The sequence below is a fragment of the Pinus tabuliformis genome, chromosome 7 (assembly GCF_031772625.1).
Source record: "Pinus tabuliformis cultivar Carrire ecotype Pingquan chromosome 7, CPIR1, whole genome shotgun sequence".
Classification (NCBI taxonomy): Eukaryota; Viridiplantae; Streptophyta; class Pinopsida; order Pinales; family Pinaceae; genus Pinus; species Pinus tabuliformis.
In genome coordinates, this window is record NC_142293.1 from 570,889 (window position 1) to 589,676 (window position 18,788).

An 18,788-nucleotide genomic window follows, 5' to 3' on the forward strand; every position below is an offset into this window, starting at 1 on the left:
ACATCTCTAGATGTAGCAGTCCAAGTTGAAGATAAATGAACAAATATCGATTCTGTTAATATCATAACTCAAGAAGATGAGAAACCAGTAGAAGTTAAAACATATTCAGACGTTGCAGTTCAAGCAATGGAAATTCCAAGTGACGATTCAATAGTCAACTCAAGAATGAAAAAACTTGAAGTAAATTAGGAAATTGCCACACACATGATAAGGGAAGGTCCAACCAAAAGAAATCCTTATCGACATCTGAATCACAAGGGCAAACTTCTCAATCAATCTACGAATCAGTATCACTTGGAACATAAACCACAAACTTATGTTCCAAGGAAGACTGAAGTTTGTACAATCCACTCATGTGATAACAATTCATCACAAGTTTCCAGTCACCAAAAGATTCCACATAAGATTAACTTAGGATGGTCAGATCCCTCCTCAGTTCGACAATTTTATTTATCACTTCAATAATCTTATCATATTGTGTCAACAAAGATGACAATTCGAAGAATACCAAAAGATGCAAATAGTTTACAAGACAAAGAAACAGATGACACACTTGGTCAACAATAAGCTTTGAGGACAAAGCTTTTTGAAGAGGAAGACAATGTTATGAATAAAATGCATATAAAATAATACAAATAATGCAAACAATAATAATAATAATAAATAATGATTAATTAACTAGTAATTAGTTAATGAAGAGATATGTCCCTAAGGACATGACCATTGATGAAGAGCTATTTATCTAGGTATATAAACATGTGCTCACCCTAATTTGTAATCATCTCATCAATTCTTTTTATTATATTCAATATACAATTACTTGTCCTACAATGGATGTCTTTGTCTTTGAAGTATTCTGAAGATTATTATTGAGTAGTACGAACTCTGTTCATTACATGGTTTGGACAGGCAAACAATATACATTTAAAATTTCATCAACGACGACATAGAATTCGAATAATTCAATTTTTAATAAAAAATATTAAAATGAAACATTTGAAATAATGAATTTGGCTAATAAAATAATTGGTAAGTTTTTCTAACTTTTCCCTCCAATCGCAACATGTCGACGAATTTCAACTTAAACATCCCTAACAAACATTTTTATCAAAAATATTGAATTTGTATGGTCTTGGTGCAGTAGTTTGGATGGACAAACAATTTACATTTAATTTTTTCATTACTGATTGTGAGATAGAATTTGAATATTTCAAATTTTAATAAAAATATTAAAATGAAACATTTGTAATAATAAATTTGGCTTCTGATTTTTTAAAACTTTTCCTTGTATACGAGCAACCTTAACACATTTTTCTATCAAAATTACTAAATTTGTATGGCTTTGGTGCAATGGTTTGGATGAGAAACAATTCACATTTAAATTTTCATTAATGTTTGTGAGGTAACATTTGAATAATTCAAATTTTAATAAAAATATTAAAAATGAAACATTTATAATAATAAATTTCACTAAGAAAATGCTTTTCCATCCAATCTTAAAAGTTATGGGCTCAATTTGACCATCAACATCCATAGCACAAATTTTTATCAAAATTATTGAATCTGTATGGCTTTGGTGCAATTTTTGGGATGAGCAAACAAGTTACAATTAATTTTTCATTAATGATTGTAACCTAGAATTTGAATAATTGATATTTTAATAAAAAAAATAAAAAAGAAAAAATTTGTAACAATAAATTTGGCTAATATAATGAGTAGTAAGTTTTGGCTAATAAAATGAGTAGTAAGTTTTTTAAACTTTTATCTCCAATCACAACGCACGCAAAGTTTTTTATTAAAATTATTGAATTTGTATGACTTTAGTGCAATGATTTGGATGAGTAAACAATTTACATTTAGATTTTCATTACTAATTGTGAAATAGAATTTGAATAATTCAATTTTTATAAAACATTTGTAAGAATAAATTTGGCTATTAGAATGAGTGTTAAGTTTTTTTCAACCAACATAGATGAATAATAAATTTGGCTAATAAAATGTGTGGTAAGTTTTTTCAACTAGTATAGAAGAATAATTCAAATTTTAATTAAAAAACATTAAAATGAAACATTTGTAATAATAAATTTGGCTAACAAAATGTGTGGTAAGTTTTTTCAACTTTTCCCTCCAATCACAAGGATGCTGAAAGAGTTTCAACATGAGCATCCCTAACATATTTTTTATAAAAATTATTTAATTTATGAAATGAAATGATATTTTAAGGTCCACGAGACTAAAAATAGTCTATGAGACCATTAGTTCCATGTTTTTCGCTTTTTACAATTCAATCCTTTTTCGATTCAAATTGATGATGAGCTGACCCAACCTTCCAACAATCCCCTCGCTAAAAAGACAATGCCAAGACATTGATGCTAACATGTTCTCATAACTTTCTCTGATGTCTTTGAATGCATCACATTCCAAAATGAAATGTTTTTTTGATTCCACAGCCCCAGACATGCAAAATGTACACACCCGTTCTTCCCAAGCTTCTTTAGGCCTTTTCCACCGTCCTGTTTCACACCGAAGTTGATGTGAGTTGGTCCTTAATTGAGCAATAAGAACCTTTTCCCTCCATGAAATGCTAGCTCCAATGAACTCTTTTTGTTATAGATCACACGTAGGGTTGAATTCCTCAATGTAATATTTCTTCTTTCTACCCAACTCTTTTCCCCATACCTTTTTACGAAACTTCTCCATAACAAAATCCTTTAGCTCCTTGCTATTTACTTCTCATGGAAATCTCTCATTCTGGGCAACAAACACTAGTAGTCTATAGAATTTTAGTAAGCATGGTAGCTTGTTAAGATCAAAATTCTATTATTGAAAGAGAATAAACAATATTCTTTTTAGCAAAAATTGAGTTTACTCATTATTCTCGTGGTCTGATAGAGTGCAATTATGTTTGAATTTGTATTTGGAGATTACCATCGATGTAGAAAAGGTTGAGATGGATGTCACACACGTTTTCCATCACATAGAATATTGGAGAGCACCCCCTATATAGTCTTTTACTCCCTTAGCCCAATTGCAACAATCTTATAATAGTAAAGCCGCATACAAGCCATACACGCCACGCATCCGCGCATTCCCATTCCGCCCACCATTAGTTTTATGCCAGGAGTCTTAGTGCACCGATGATGGGTGTTGTCTATTTGACCTGGGTGGGACGATAGGGGTGGGACAGGCATTGAGGTAGATATTCCATTTTTGCATCCATGTGTAGTTTTGTTTCATCCATGTTTTCTTTCTTTCACTCATGCCTTCATTGAAGATAACATTAGGCCATCTACCTACTATCATTTGCTCAATTCTTTTTAGATATCTTATGAGACACACCATAACAATTGCTTTAATGGGAGTTGCTCCTGTTTCACTCAACATTATCTCATAAGGTACTGAAATTTTTATTTTGAACTTGCTCATGATCAAGCGTTTTTGGATTTTCTCAATTTGTTTCCATTTTGAGACGGGAGTGCTGCTAGCCCACAATTCACACCCATATAACATCACTGGAAAAACTAGGAGTCCAAAAAGCACTTTAATCGTTTTCCAATCTCATAAATTTGCCTCTCTACATCTGTTTTGAAGAGCATATAATGCTTTCCACCCTCCTAAAATTCTCTTCTTTCTGCAGTCCTCCCAATTGAGTTTGTTGTTGAAATCAATCCCAAGGTACTTGTACTCATTTACTTCTTCAAGAATGTTGTCTTCAAAGAAGAAAGTATGCTGGCTCTACTTCCTTTTATTAGAGAAAATCATTATTTTGGTCTTGCTAGTATTGACTTGCATCCCCATTGCTCTACAAAAATGCTCAAGGGCATATAAGTGCATTTGCAATCCATGGGCCGATTTAGAAATCAATACAATATCATCAGCATATAAAAGAAGCTTTATCACAAACTCCCCCAACCGAACACCATCTCCACCTTGCAGATTTAGCCACTCTTCCAATTTATCAATATATAGACCAAAAAGAGTAGGGGATAGAGGGCAACCTTGCTTGACTCCAATGTCACTTCTAAAGCTTTTTGAAATACCTGTTGAGGTTCTAATTTTGACTTTCACTTCTTCATAAAGTCTATGGACAACAGCTCTATAATGCACAGGAATTTCAAGTTCTTCCATTCTACGCCACAACTTATCCCTAGGGACTGTGTTAAATGCTTTTTTGAAATCAACAAAGCAGCAAAATACTTCTTCTTTGTCCTCCCAAACCTTTTCAACAATGTGTTTCAACATGATACCATGTTCCACTGTAGAATGTTTCGGTGTAAAACCCGCTTGTCCTCTTGCCCTCTTTTCGTTTGCTTCTGCCCACTTACTAATTCTGTCTTCTACCATGATGCTGAAAAGCTTTGAAAACAAAGGATTGATCATAATTGTTCTATAGTTGGATGGATTATTAATGTCTCCACTTTTAAAAAGGGGTATTGCTAGGCTAGTTGTCGAGTCTCTTGGGAATCCTTGCAGAATGATGCTGTTGAATATTTCCATGATGTGCGGTGCAAGAGCGTTCATTCCCTATTTAGATACTCTGCTTGAAGTTTAACCAAGTCCTTTGCCTTTCCTGTTTTCAGCCTCTTAATTCCATTCTCCACCTCCTGTAACGTGAAGAGCTTTGAATTTGTGTTGATCCTAAGGGGGGGCGCTCCGCCTCAGATTCTTTTTCATAGAGTTGCCTTGCATATTCAAACCATTGGTTGGCTGTAATATTATTTTTAATTTGCTTCTTCCTTGGTTGCAGTACCTGCCAGAAAAGCTTTGGATTATTCTTGCTTAAATATATTAACTCTTCTCTCCTTGTTTGCATGAATTCATCTTTTTTTCCTTTTTAGTATCTGCTTATATAACTTTACATTCATCTTCTCATTTCCTGCCTTTTTCAAGGTTCTCCTTGCCATTTTGCATTTCTCATCAAACCAAGCATTTACAGGAAAACAATTTGATTCTAATTTCCTATTTTTTTGCTCTTTTTCACTTCTCAAGTGCACTATGAATTATATTTGTTAACTCATGACTGTTGAAGCTTTTGAAACTAGTTTTCTCCTTCCGAATTAATCTCTCTAACATTGTCTTGAAGATAGAACAATTTTCTTGTGTTAGAAGGATTTTGCCCCTTGATAGTGATTATCGAGAGCATTGGGTTTTCCTCCTATGCCGCCTTTCTTCTAACCATGATAACCTTAAATAAATTGGGTTATGGTATGATTTTAAGTCCCAAATATGCTCTCCAATACTAACTTCGTCTATCTTTTCTATCAAGCTTTGTGAACACATCACATAGTCAACGACACTTGCCCCATTGTATGTGTTGCAAGTGAAGTTCCCAGACCTTTTCCATCTATCTAGACCATTGCAAATAATTAAGTTGAAAGCCCCACACAGAGTAGGCAACTCCTCTCCAAAATGATTACTAACTTTGTCATTTTCTGAACAACTCACCCATTGGGGATTCTCCTCTTCAGTGAGCCAAATAGGATTGTTATCCTCTTTGCAACAAAGAATGCTAGCTTGATTATTTGCTGTTCTAGCATTGAAATCTCCCACTAAAAGAACTTCTCCCCGCTGAGAGTACATGACAATATCTTGTTTTAAAGCTGCATACGAATCCTTACTATCAAGCCCCTTATTTTTGTAAGTTTTTGAGACTTGAGGGGCAAAATAGCATACTGCAATTCTTATGTGATCTCATTCTTTGATATTTTCAACCATAAATATTGTTTATTTGCATCTTCTTTAATTAACTGAATGTGACGGCCTTCTTTTCCTTTCACTAAAACTGGTATTCCCCCATACCCTTTGCCATTTTCTGCTACCTTGTTTATATGGCTTTCATGCAATGAGATGTGCAAACAATTCAATTTTTTTTTTTTTTTTTTTTTCCTTCAAAATTATTGAATTTGTATGACTTTGGTGTGATTTGGATAGACAAACAATTTACATTTAAATTTTCATTAAAGATTATGACGTAGAATTTGAATAATTCAAATTTTAATTAAAAAATATTAAAACCAACTTAAATCCATCTTATTTATAAATTTATCAAATACACAAAAAAAAAATTAAATATATCAAAATCTAAAACTCTTTTTTAAAATAAAACTAACCCAATTTGTTTTTTTTACCCCTCACTAATGCTCTAATACATAAATCTTTTAAATATGGTTTATGTAACGCATAAATCCTTTATATGGTTTAACTAACCTTTTAAAATGCATGTTCTAAGCAATGTTGCTACATTTTATACTTATAATACGATATTCTTCTTTCATCTTATTTTCTATATAATTCTTTTTTTACGAATTAAATAGTTTGAAATTTAATTTCAACTTAACTACAGAATAAATTGTTACAGCTATTAAGAAAAAAACAATATTATTACTTTTTCAAAATCTCCCGGAATCTTTAAAACAACGAAGTGAATGCGTCGCGAGTTGGGTACATCATGCCGATGGTAATGCTATAATTTGTCTTTTAAAAAACACAACCAAGAGTGATCTTTATAATTGCCCCATTAAAATGGTGTTGCCAAACGTGTAGGTGGAGGCAGCTGTCGGAATCAGCGATCCCTGCATATTTTAGTGCTTCGAGTTGCGCGTAGGGGTATATGTCTTCATCTACCTTTATTTCATTTTTACCATCTTTCATTAACCGCTGGAGCTGTTGGGTTTTCGCATATTTGATTTTGTAAGAGGTTTCGCATCTTTCATGTTGTATGCATGAGTTCTGTTTGCTAGAGGACATTGATGTGAAAGCAGAGGGTGAATGCTTCTTCTACTCCTATTTCCTGCAGGAAAGCTCAAGTCTGTAAGGAAGTAAAGGGACAGAAGTAAAGGGTAAGGCTTTTCATGGCAATAAGAAGTCTTCGTTTGGATTCCGTTCCATTTCAGGGCATTGTTCACATTATTCAGTGTTATATTAATTTAATTCGTAAAAATTCCTTGAAATGCATTTCCTTTGAGAAACCCAGAGGTTGTCAGTGTGTTTCATGCTAAAAACAGAAGTAAATTAATTGCCATCACTGCTTATTTCAGTACTTCGAGTTGCGCAGGGGGCATACCTGTCTTCAGCTAGGAATATCTCGTTTTCACTATCTTTCTTCCGGAAAATAGTAATGCTGGTGCTGCTGGGGTTTCACATATATGATTTTATATGCATGAGCTCTATTGGATATAGGACGTTAACGTGAAAGCCGAGGGTGAATAATTTTTTCTCACTCATATCTCATGCGGAGAAACTCTAAACAAGTAAAGGGTAAGGCTTTTTAGGGCAATACGACTGAGTCTTCTTTTGCATTCCATTCTATTTCATGGCATTGTCCAGTTTATTCAGTCTTGCCATAATTTAGTTTGTGAAAACTCTTTGAAACGCCCTACATTTCGGAAACCCAGAGGTTGTCAACATGTTTACTCCATCCGACTCTTCAACATTCTGTAATTTTATGCTGATAAAAGATGTAAATTTATTGCCGTCCCTGCTTATTTCAGTATTTCGAGCTGTGAATATCTCGTTTCACTATCTTCCTTCTGGCAAAAGAAAGACGATAATGCTGGTGCTGCTGGGTTCACATGTTTGATTTTAAATGAAAGAGCTCTATTTGCTACAGGACGATGATGTGAAAGCAGAGGGTGAAGAATTTGCTCCCACTCGTATTTCTTGCGGTGAAGCTCAAGTCTGTAAAGGAGTAAAGGGTAAGGCTTTACACGGCAATACGGCCGAGTCTTCGTTTGCATTCCATTCCATTTCATGGCATTGTTCAGATTATTCAGTCTCACCTTATTTAATTCTTAAAATTTGTTGAAATGCTCTTCATGCTAGAAAGCCAGAGGTTGGGAACGTGTTGACTTTATCCGTTTTTTTTAACTTAGTGTAATTTTACACTAAAAAGAGATGTAAATTCTTATAATTATTACATTCCATGATTCTGGCGGTTCCAGGTTTTAAGCCGCCCGTATCGTCATATTCGTTGGTTTAGATCTGTTTATTTTGAGTGTTGTGGTTAATTTATGGGTAATCAATTTCAAAAGAGTGCGAGCTTGTGCAAGCTTATAAGAGTGTTTTAGTAGCCCATATTTAAACTCGGGGTCCTCTTATACTGCCTAATAATTCACTTGGACAAAATTTTCACACTAATATCGTGAACTGAATAATGATAAAGAAAACCATAATGTACCCTATGCAACCGATTTAAATATGAGTCAAGTTATGAAATATTTCTTTTAAGCAAACCTCATTGAACCTCAATCAGTTCATTTAATGAACATGCTATTAAATTATTTCAAGCTGTCGATGCTTCATGAGTGTGCTTTCTTGAGTACTTCAGAGAATAATACTAGTTGCAGAGGGAGATAACCTAACAATCTTTCTTTATTTTATGTGTGAGAAGAAAACCATTGTTAAATTAGAATAGAAGAGGGTGGAACATCTAACATCTCATTTTAACATTTCGACAGAAGAAAACCGAAATATGAGGATGAGACAATATCCTAGAAGTGGACATCTGTAAATTGTTGCGTTACTAATATGGATTTGTCCCCATAGGTGGGTTGCCTACTCTGGTTGGGTTGACTCTCAGCATCTTGTCTTTGAAGTGCATCATCCTTATCACACTTTTTGCCATCTTCGAATGTGGCTGTTCCCTTCACTATATCTTCTACTTAGACTACTTTTTCAATCTCAACAGTAGTTCCCATCCATCGATATTGTTATTTTATCTGTTCATCTGACGTGGCCGTTAGTGTACGCTTGAACTAGTAGTCACGTTTAAGACCTATTTGGTTTTGTACGAAATAGCCTAACAGAGAATTCTCAGAATTGGTCACTTACTATCTTTTTCTTGTTAAAGCACCCGTAGTGTTAAAAATACTCTGCATACACATTTTATATGACATGAACCAAGGACAAAATTGAAGATAGAATTCAGAGTATTGTTATTCCCCTTAAATGGTACCATTTGCAATAGTCTGCATTTGGATTTGTCCCTTGCTTTGCTGCAATTGTAGTGATACTACTGGTCCCCACATAAATATTAAACACCTCTATTTTCAGGGTCAACTTTATTTTATCAAGTTATGACAAACTACCGAAGTGGACCAAAATTAGCTCAGAGTGTTGGTTAAGTAGCTGAAATTCCTTCTTTGGAAACAAAAGGGAAATCACATAAATTGCTAATAAATAGAACCGCTATTTTCAGATGATTGTATCTTGCTCTATTGCTAATATCCCTTGTTTATGACAGTGAAATTTATGTTCAATGTCATTGTCAAGTTGTCATTACCTATGAGCTGCTCATATATGTTGCTGGTAGAAACAATCATAAACCCAGGTCCAGGACAGTAGAGTGGTGAATGTTTTAGTCAATCAAGACAATATCTTCCTTTCCACCTCTTAAATTAATCTCCTTTTATCTTCAAGTTAAAGCAGCTACTCCCTCGCTTAAAGAATCAGTTGAGATATGTAAGAAGTTAAAATTTCTCTTCTTAATGCATCTTTCTTGTAAACTCATATATGCAATTAGAATTTATTAGTTCAGAAGAGAAATTTCAACTTGTTACATATCTCAATTGATTCTTCAAGAGAGGGAGTAGTTCAGAATATGTTAAAATTGGCAACTAGGGCCAAACTCCATGTGGGTCATCTTATTTATGGTAGCTGATATTTTTCTTGGATTCCTCTCTCCGAGAGGTGTAGGATTGATCTAAAGATCATCCGATTCCGACATAAATTTATGGAGATATGAATTTATTTGTTATTTGACAATTTGTCAAGGTCGGTCATCCTGGATTAGCTCATCTTTGTACCTGTCATCCTCGATTAGCCCATCGAGGATCTTGCAAGCAAATTTCTGTTTGGAGTACTCCACCAACAGGAGGGATTTCCAGTCACCAGTGATTTCCACGAGAAAGAGGGTGGATGGCATTCTGGCAAGGGCATCTTCTACCACATTGTTATTGCCCTTCACTTATTCAATCTCAAAATTATATGCTTGTAGTTTGCTGATCCACTTCTGCGGTCTCTCACCCAATTCCTTCTGCTCCATGAGGAACCACAAGCTATTATGATCAGTCTTCATTTTAAACCTGATCCCCACTAAGTATTGTTTAAGTGGCCAACATCTCTTTATCATATATTAAGTAATGTCGCTCATTCATAATCCTCGAGTTTTCCGCTCTCAAACGCAATGCGGTGGTGATTTTGCATTAACGCTGCTCCTATTCCTGTCCCCAAAGCATCACACTCAAGCACTAATGGCTAAGTGAAGTCTGGTAGTGCTAGCACAGGACCCACTTCATTCTCTCGAAGATTGCCTATGCCTCATTAGACCTGTTGTCACTCAGATTGTACAGGCACTGCGACAATGTCTCAGGTCGGGGGCTGTCACTCTGATCCCCGACTTCTCTGTTCTAATTGTCTCCCAACAACAGGCAAGGGGGGTAGTCCCTATGGAATGTGAAGATAAAGGACAAGTTGGCAACCAACAAGTCTGGGTGACACGGTTGAATGGCCTAGCCACTTGGTTAATTTTAGCAAGCTTAAAAGAATCGATTAGATTTATATGTGAGACCAGTGCCTTATGGAGTCAACAACTTGCTTTAATTAAATTAGGGACCAAATGATAGGATGACAAACCGCTGCTTGAATGCTTAACTATCCTATATGCTATGGAAATCCTATCACTTAGGTGTGATGCAAGAATCTTGGTTGTTTTTAATTAAATGCCTATTCTAGGTGCATCCTTCCTCTTAACTGTTTTGAAGCTAGTCTCTAGAGTAGGTTGTGAGAAATAGGCCAACGGAAAGCAAGCAAAGGCTTGATTAACGATACTTTCCCTTAGGTACTAGCCACCGGGTGCCTCCGGCGCTGCAAAGACTATAGCTTTGACAACTGCAAGGTCACTGTGTTAACCACTAAAGAAGTGCTAGGCTCCTCAAGCTAGATGAGAAAGGTGGTCTTAATTTCTATCAACCAAGCTTATGCTTGGAGGTAAATTATTAATGCAAGACTAGCTCCTAGGATGAGATGCAAGATGGATGAGTGTTTTCTTGAGTTAAGATTGTTTAGTGATTTTAAGTACTTAGTTATCCTTATGACGAGATTACTTTGTTGATTTGTGTAGCTTGGGAGGTACTCCAAGCCCTAGTGTTCGAGGGTTGGAGGTCAAAGCGCCACAAGTAGGCTTGTGGGCTTAGAACCCAAGCTTGGGGTTTTGCACCCATAGATGTTTGGGCCAAAACCGTGACGAGTCTTTGACATGTGATGGATGAGGATGATAGCTCTCGGCGAGACGATTCTAACGCAACGAGAATCATCCGATTCCGAGTTGTCGTTGAGGAGTTATGAATTTTTGAAGGTTAATGATGGGTTTGCAAGTGTGTATGTAGGTCGGCCTAAGGTGTTTTAGGCTTATGACGTTTTGAGAAGCCCCTCTTATTAGTATATATCGAGGGTGAGTGTGAGGCATTTGAGACATCCATTTTGTGCAACATCATCTTAAGGAAAAGGAGCTCTGAAATTAGTCCTAGCCGCAGCAAAAGAGAAGCCCTATACAGTGTGGAGGAGGGTCCGAAGTCTGCCATGGAGGTCGAGTGAGGATGCTGGTGCGGAATGCCTTTGGGTCGTCCGAGTCTGTTGTTTTAAGGGTCAAGAAGGCAGGGTGGTAGGTCGAGCTCCTTGTGAGCAAGACATTGCTGTTTGTAGGTTGTTTGAAGGCTAAAACCACAGTGAGGAAGGACTGTTTTGGTGGGCTGTTGGAGGACCGCAACTAGCTGAGGTAGGCCGCAGGCCTAGCCTCCCAAAACAGGGCAGCATGGAGGGTTCTTGGGCTGTAACATGCCCAAAACAACAACATGCATGAAGAGGAGCCTTCCTTGCCTAGGTCGCAACTAGAAGGAGGTTGTTTGGTGACTGTTGGGAGGATTTAGGGATGCAACAAGTGCCCTAACCAAGTGTCACGAACAACAAAGTGCAGACATCATTACAATAGTGTTTTTGGAGGGATGTTGGGTCAAAGAGTTTGACCAGAGCGTGGATCAGTTTGATGGGCAGTTGTAGGAGACCTTAGGAGCTGTTTGGAGGAGCCCACATGGACTGTTGGGAAGCCTACCAAGCAGCCAAGGTGACAACAGGCACATCAAATGAGAGGCAAGAGGACAACAGCAAGGAGTGTTGCAAGATGTTCCCTTGGTTGATGAGTTGATGGTGTCCTTGGAGAGGACAAGTTGTTGGTGCCCAGATTTGTGCAATAGCTCCTCTATTGCAGAGCAAAGGGCAGATTGGTGGAGTTTGTGGGCAACCATGTGTAAGGGTCTCCTAGGTGTGGGGATGTCCTAACTAGGTGCAGATGCTACAACGTGGACTTGGTCTCTCGTGGACTGTTGGAGGGCAGTGTGAGAGAAGACTAAGTGTGGACGAGATTGGACACTTATGGTCTGCTGGAGGATAGCGTGATAGTGTCCAAGTTGGAGCCCGGTGAACAACATCTCGATGGACAAAGGTGGTTGCGAGAGAGGCAATTGTTGAGTTCAAGGGTCTGATCAACTAGGAATAGTTTGTGGAGCCCGAGACTTGTGGGTGGAGAAGGACTTCTACAGCAGATGATGGGTAGTCCTCCTAGCTCGTGTTCATTGTGGGAGATGGACATCTTGCAGTGATAGGTGGCAGCCCTCCGTGTCCTATGTTGGTCTTCATCGGAGCAACGTAGGAAGACCATAGTGGGCGGAAGTCCCTGATTAGATGAGGAGCAACTGCGGACAGATTGAGAGTTGTTCACAAGTGGAGCTGTGAACAACTCAACAAGAATCTTGATGTGTTGTGCCGTTGATGGATGAAGGGACAACTAGAGAGCAGATTGATAGCCGAGATTTAGTGGCCATATGGACTTGGAGCATTGATAGAGGCATGAGCTACAGATCAGGAGCCGAAGGACCGGGCAGGTACAAGGTACGATCATGGCAGTTGTGAGGAGCTCTACATCAGCTAGACAGTCATAGTATCTTGTTGAGGGTAGATTGGTCGTCGATGGATTGACACCAAGCTCCAGTTTGTATTCTTGTACTAGTGGATGTATGAGGGCCATTATCCCTGGTATGAGAGCCCTACACTGTTGTATTATATCAGTTGGATTAATATAATGAAGTTGGGTTGAAAAATTAAAAAAGTTGTCTATATTCTAAGCATGTGTGATTTACTGTTATTTTATTCCGCTGTGCAAAGTAGTTTCTGGTTGAGATTCTTGGTTTGGTAGCATCAGTGATTTTAAGACTCTAACCTAGACCCAAGGTCGTGGAAAATCAACATACTTAATTGATGAAATGGAAAGATAATCTTAACAACAAGAATATGTACCAAGTTTTACAAGTGCCAACAATAAACAAGAGATATCCACGATACAATTGCTCAAGTGCTCAAGATAAAATTATCATCCACAAATATACTAACCAATATATGATGACAACGATTAAAGAAACTAGAGCACTTATCCACTTAGAACAATTAGGTGATGCCAATGATGATTATCCAAAGAGACAATGAGATTGTAAATCTAAGTTGCACTAAAACGGATACGGGAATGGATACAAATACGGGGTTTGGAACGGATACGACAAATTTTCAAAAAATCTGGATACGATACGATAAGAAATGGCACACACACACACACACACAAAGATATATATAAAATAAGAATTTCATATTACCATTCATAGTTTAGAATCTAGATTATATCTAAAGACTAAAAATACATAATCAATTATCATCTATGATCTATCATGATTCATCATCATCAATTCAGCATAAACATTGTAATCATCATTAATGATTATAACATTCACGATTCAACATACCATCAAGTTTCTGTTTCAAATTTCAATCATCAAGTTATCAACATGACAAGTTACAACATCATCACCAAAATTAATAATGCATACTACATAGTACAAAGTACAAAACCAACTATGACTGGCATTCTACTATCATTGTTCATAATTCATATGGTTGTTCAAAAGTTTAAAAGTTAAAACACCATCATAAATTACATTTACATATCATCAAATATGTCTTCATTCCTGTCACTAAGAAGTTCCACATCCTCTCTAGAAGTGGGAACATTGCTGCCATGTCCACTTGAAGATCCACCTATTGGTGACTCCGCATCAAACAAAGTCATATGAGACATGGCATTCAATGTCATATCCAAGTCAAGCAACTCTGGTTCCACGTCCCATAATTTGGTGGTCCCAAATTTGTATTCATCTCTCTTGTGTGACAAAAGGTGAAGGTTTGAATGAACATACACTAGTTCCTCAACCTTCTTAGAGCCCAATCTGTTTCGCTTCATTGAATGGATGAAGCCGTATGTCCTCCAGTTCCTTTCTGCCGAAGAGAAACTAGCAACCTGTGACAAGATCATGATGGCCAATTTTTGGATATGTGGAAGTACCCACCATAGTAGTTCCACCAATCAATTGGACTTAATCTGGTCTTGTCCCGCATACAATCAATATCAGAACCCCAACCCTTTGATCCCACAAAATGAGAAAACTCTGCACGAATCCGAAGCCCAATTTCGGGATCTACAAAAAGCTTTCTAAAAGAATTTTTAAATCCTTCTGAGACTTTTGGGTCTTTGTTTGGTGCGGTTCTTTCTGGATCACTTAGCAACTCTGCAGAATAATATTTTGGATTCACTGCATAGGCCAAAAGGTGCAATGGGGTGGTCATCTTGTTCCACCTTTTGGTCAATATATCTTTTACTTTGCTGTAAAAGAATTTCTCTGGGTCATTCTCCTTGGCATTTATAACCAACCTTATCTTCTCTGTCATGGAATCAATGCCCTCATACACCTCTCCCAAATTAGGCATATTTGTGTCAAACATATGGAGCAAATCCACAATTGGCTTAGTAAATGCCAAGAGGTACTCCACCCTATCCCACCATTCATCATCAACAACCAACCGTTTCACTGCTTGTGCTCTATCAAATTGGGATTGCCTCCATTGATTCCAAAGAGAACTGCATACCATTGATTTTAATGCATCTTTCACCTGCATAAGCCTTGTTAAGACTACGATGTGAGGAGCAAATCGAGTCTCGGCAACTTGTAGGTGCCAAATTGCCAATGTTTCAAAGTTCAACAAATTAAAAATCATAATTTGATTGAATAACTATTATGATTTACGAATCATGACATTTGAGAATCCAATTTAGATATTGGAATTTAGAGTTAAAAATTATAATTTATGAAATAAACTTTAAAGTATAGGTACCTTAAAGAGCTCCAACTTCGCAAATTCCCTGTAGATGCCTTGGGACATGTGGTGGTTTGTGATAAAGGCTTGAATTTCTTTTGCCTCTTCAAAATAACTCGAATCCATTCAATTTGCTTCCCCATCTTGCTCAACATGAGGTTCAATGAATGTACAACACAAGGGGTCCAAAAGATGTGCTGATATTTGCCTTCAATAATTAGGCCTGCTGCTCTAAGCACTGTTGCATTGTCAGTTATTACCTCGACAACATTTTCTGGCCCCACCAATTCAATTACTTCAATCAAGATGTCAACAATGACTTGAGAATCTTTCATCTGCCCCTCACAATCCACTGCCTTCAAAAACATTGCCGGCTTTGGGCTATGAGCAATCACATTGATCAAAGGCCTATTTCTTTGATCTTTCCATCCATTAGAAATGGACACCCTTGAAATGTGCCATGAATTACGAATGGGGCTTAATTTAGCCTCCAATTTTAATTTTTCAGCGCTCAACATTATGGTGCGTACCTTCTCATATCTAGGGCTCTTGAACCCTCTTGGGGCTTCATTCACTGCTTTTATCATCTTTGCCCAGTAAGGAGATCGCACAAGGTTAAAGGGAAGACCATTTGCATAAATGCATTGACCTATAGCTGCATTTGCTATCTCTCGAGCATCATTATTAAAACTCCTTTCAAGCGGTCCCAAATTAGACCGCTTTGAACAAACAATTCCATGAGAATGAAGTGGAGGCTTTGATGAAGATGCTCCCAACCTTGTTGGGTGTTTTAAATGGGAGGTAGGATTTGCCTCATTTGCTTTAGCATCTGCCTCGCCTTGTTCTTTCTGATATTTTGCAAGTTTTGCTTTGCTTAAACCATTTCCATTTGTCCCATTCTCTTTAGGTGGGCCACTGCATATTCGAACCCCATTGCCTTTTAACCCAAGCAAATGTGCTTTAACCCGTGTGTATGATCCCTTATACTTCTTTTTACACTGGCTGCAAACCCATGCCAATGATCTCCCTCCTTGGATCTTCCCAACAATAGTTACATATTTCCAAAGTGGTGACTTTGGATCAACTTTAGGGGCATATTCAATTTCATGTTCCACTTCCTCTGCCTCACGAATGGCTGAACTTGAAGTTGCCATGAATGATGATGATGATGTAAATGAAACTGCAAAATAAAATTGACAAATATGTATTTCAAAAGTTCAAAACAAGTTACAAACTTAAAAATTAAAATATGTATCTCAGATCTCAAGAAAACCCTAGTAAAACTTTATTTCTATCATTATAAGAACTATCTCAAACATTGTCATGAGGTCATGGTAGAAAACATTATAAAATTTATTTTAAAATTATACTTGTACTTTCAAAAAAGCAATCTCAAACAAGATTTTATTCCTGACAAATTCGAGGGAATGTACTAAGATGAACACATATTTTCTATTAGTGGGAAGCATTTTAACAATTTCAGGACAATTTATAAAATAATATCTATAATCAAATGAAACTTGGGCATTTAAACCTAGAACAATTGAACAATGGCTTAAGCATGCCACAACTCTGCCCTCTTTATTCAACTTTGGTGCAATGTTATTGTTTTAGTGTGAAAAAACATTTGATGGATCTTGACTAGCTCTTTTAAGGTAGTGAGGAGGAGATTTTATGCAAAGATGACACAAGATAGGTGTATCTACTATCTTACTGTTGTTTGATACCTGATCATGACAGTGACAATCTTTCTGAGTTCTCAGCGTTTCTATGCTACAAGAAGCATTAATAAGGTCTGTAACAGCACATAATATGATGCAACGTCTCACTGTAAAGAACACAATGCACACAATAAGATGCAGCGATAGGATCTACAAGTGATGTAGGTGAGATAATTAGGTGTTTGTAGTTGGGGAGATTAAGATAGCCTTCAGATTCATATTTTAGCAAATGGACAGCGTGAATGAAACACACGAAACATCATTATCAAGCAGTCCTAACTATTCTTCCTTGTCTCGGTGGGCTACTGCAAAAGTTCTGGGCACATGGATTTATGTTTTTCTGTGGTTAGGGCAGACCTCTGTGCAACACACTGAGTAGTCCGACCTATATCCAAGACAAAGACATAATAGATTTTTTTTTTCAATAATAGCGATACCTGCAAAATCTGCACAATTGAGTCCTTTCTGCACAATTGAGTCCTTTCCGTAGTCTGCACAGTTGACTCTCGAGTCTCGACGATTCACTCCAGTCTGTGGCTCACTAAACACAAACACTCGACACTCCTCCAGCGAAAAGACAAACACCGAATTGAACTCGGGCGACAGACAAACACTGAGCAATCACTTGGCGACTCACTCTAGCAATAATGTTTCACTCCAGTGGCAGTCACAAATTTAACCTTTTAGGTTAGGTTCGGTGGTCAAAGGAATGGAGGATCGAAAACGAAAATGACTGCTCCCGGCGGGCAAATTTCGGGATACGTTTTTGGATTAGTGAAATAAGTATTGTTGGAAACACTGAGAGGGGGGGGAGTGAATCAATATTTCTTTTCAATTGTTATTTTTACCAGTTAGATCACTTATATTTAGAACACAAAAATGAACAATAGAAATAAATGTTGTTATTAATATAATCTTTATAATGATTCGAGTACAACATGGGTAGGGCTCCAACCCTTGATGAAGACACTCGGGCTCCAACCTAGGATGTGCCAAGCATCTACTTAGACTTTAGTGAGGCTCCGAACTCTAGGGCTTCGACCCTATCTTATCCAAGGCACGAACCTTGAGTTTAGGAGCACCAACTCCAAGGACACCAATACTATTGTTTGCTTTGTCAAGATATGTTGTGGTTTTATTTCACGGCTCCCAAAGTCTTCTTCACCGAACCCTGTCAGTCTTCAGCTATCCCTTCACTTAATCTTCACGTCACGTCATCAATGACAACCTTGTCATACAGAAAGTGTCACCATTGTTCTTCATATTACCTAATCAATCTCTTCAAGTTAGCTCATCATGACATCAACATTGCATTATGATCTTCAATACGACACTTCAATGTGTCTTCAATGAACTGCACCAAGTCCTGCACCAGCTCTAATAATAGTTCTGCACCTTCTTCAAATCTGGTCCAAGGTCAGTCCCAAATATTACTTCAAGTTACCTCCAAAGGTCTGCACCAAAGTTTGCACCAGCTCTTCTGCACTGCACCAATATTTCAACACCAGATTATCTCAAGACTACTGGACCACTGCTGCACCAAGACTTCAACACTAGATTGTGACAATTCTTCTTTACAAATGTCCTTGCACCACACTGCACCAGACCACTGTTCAAACTGTTCCAATACTTCTACACAAGGATTTATACACCATACTGCACCATCTATTTTGCACCACACTTCTTCATCAATTTTGCACCAATGTTCTTGCACTAAGACTTCAACACTGCACCAAGATTTTAGTACTGCACCAAGACTTCTGCACCACAGCTTCACCAATGTCCTTACTGCACCAAAACTTCAGCAATAATATTCTG

General features: G+C 37.3%; 1 protein-coding gene across 5 annotated transcripts in view; it reads left to right on the forward strand.

Moving 5' to 3' along the window:
* Positions 1-6,483: 6,483 nt before the first annotated feature.
* Positions 6,484-18,788, forward strand: part of LOC149244842 (protein CHROMATIN REMODELING 35-like) — a 260,164-nt gene continuing 247,859 nt past the window's right edge. Inside the window, exons 1-4 of one of the 5 annotated variants that reach the window (XM_089457561.1) lie at positions 6,484-6,606; positions 6,797-6,839; positions 7,038-7,257; positions 7,610-7,694. The gene's annotated coding sequence lies outside the window, so the exon portion shown is untranslated. The other 4 variants (XM_089457564.1, XM_089457562.1, XM_089457565.1 and 1 more) reach the window with 4 other exon arrangements.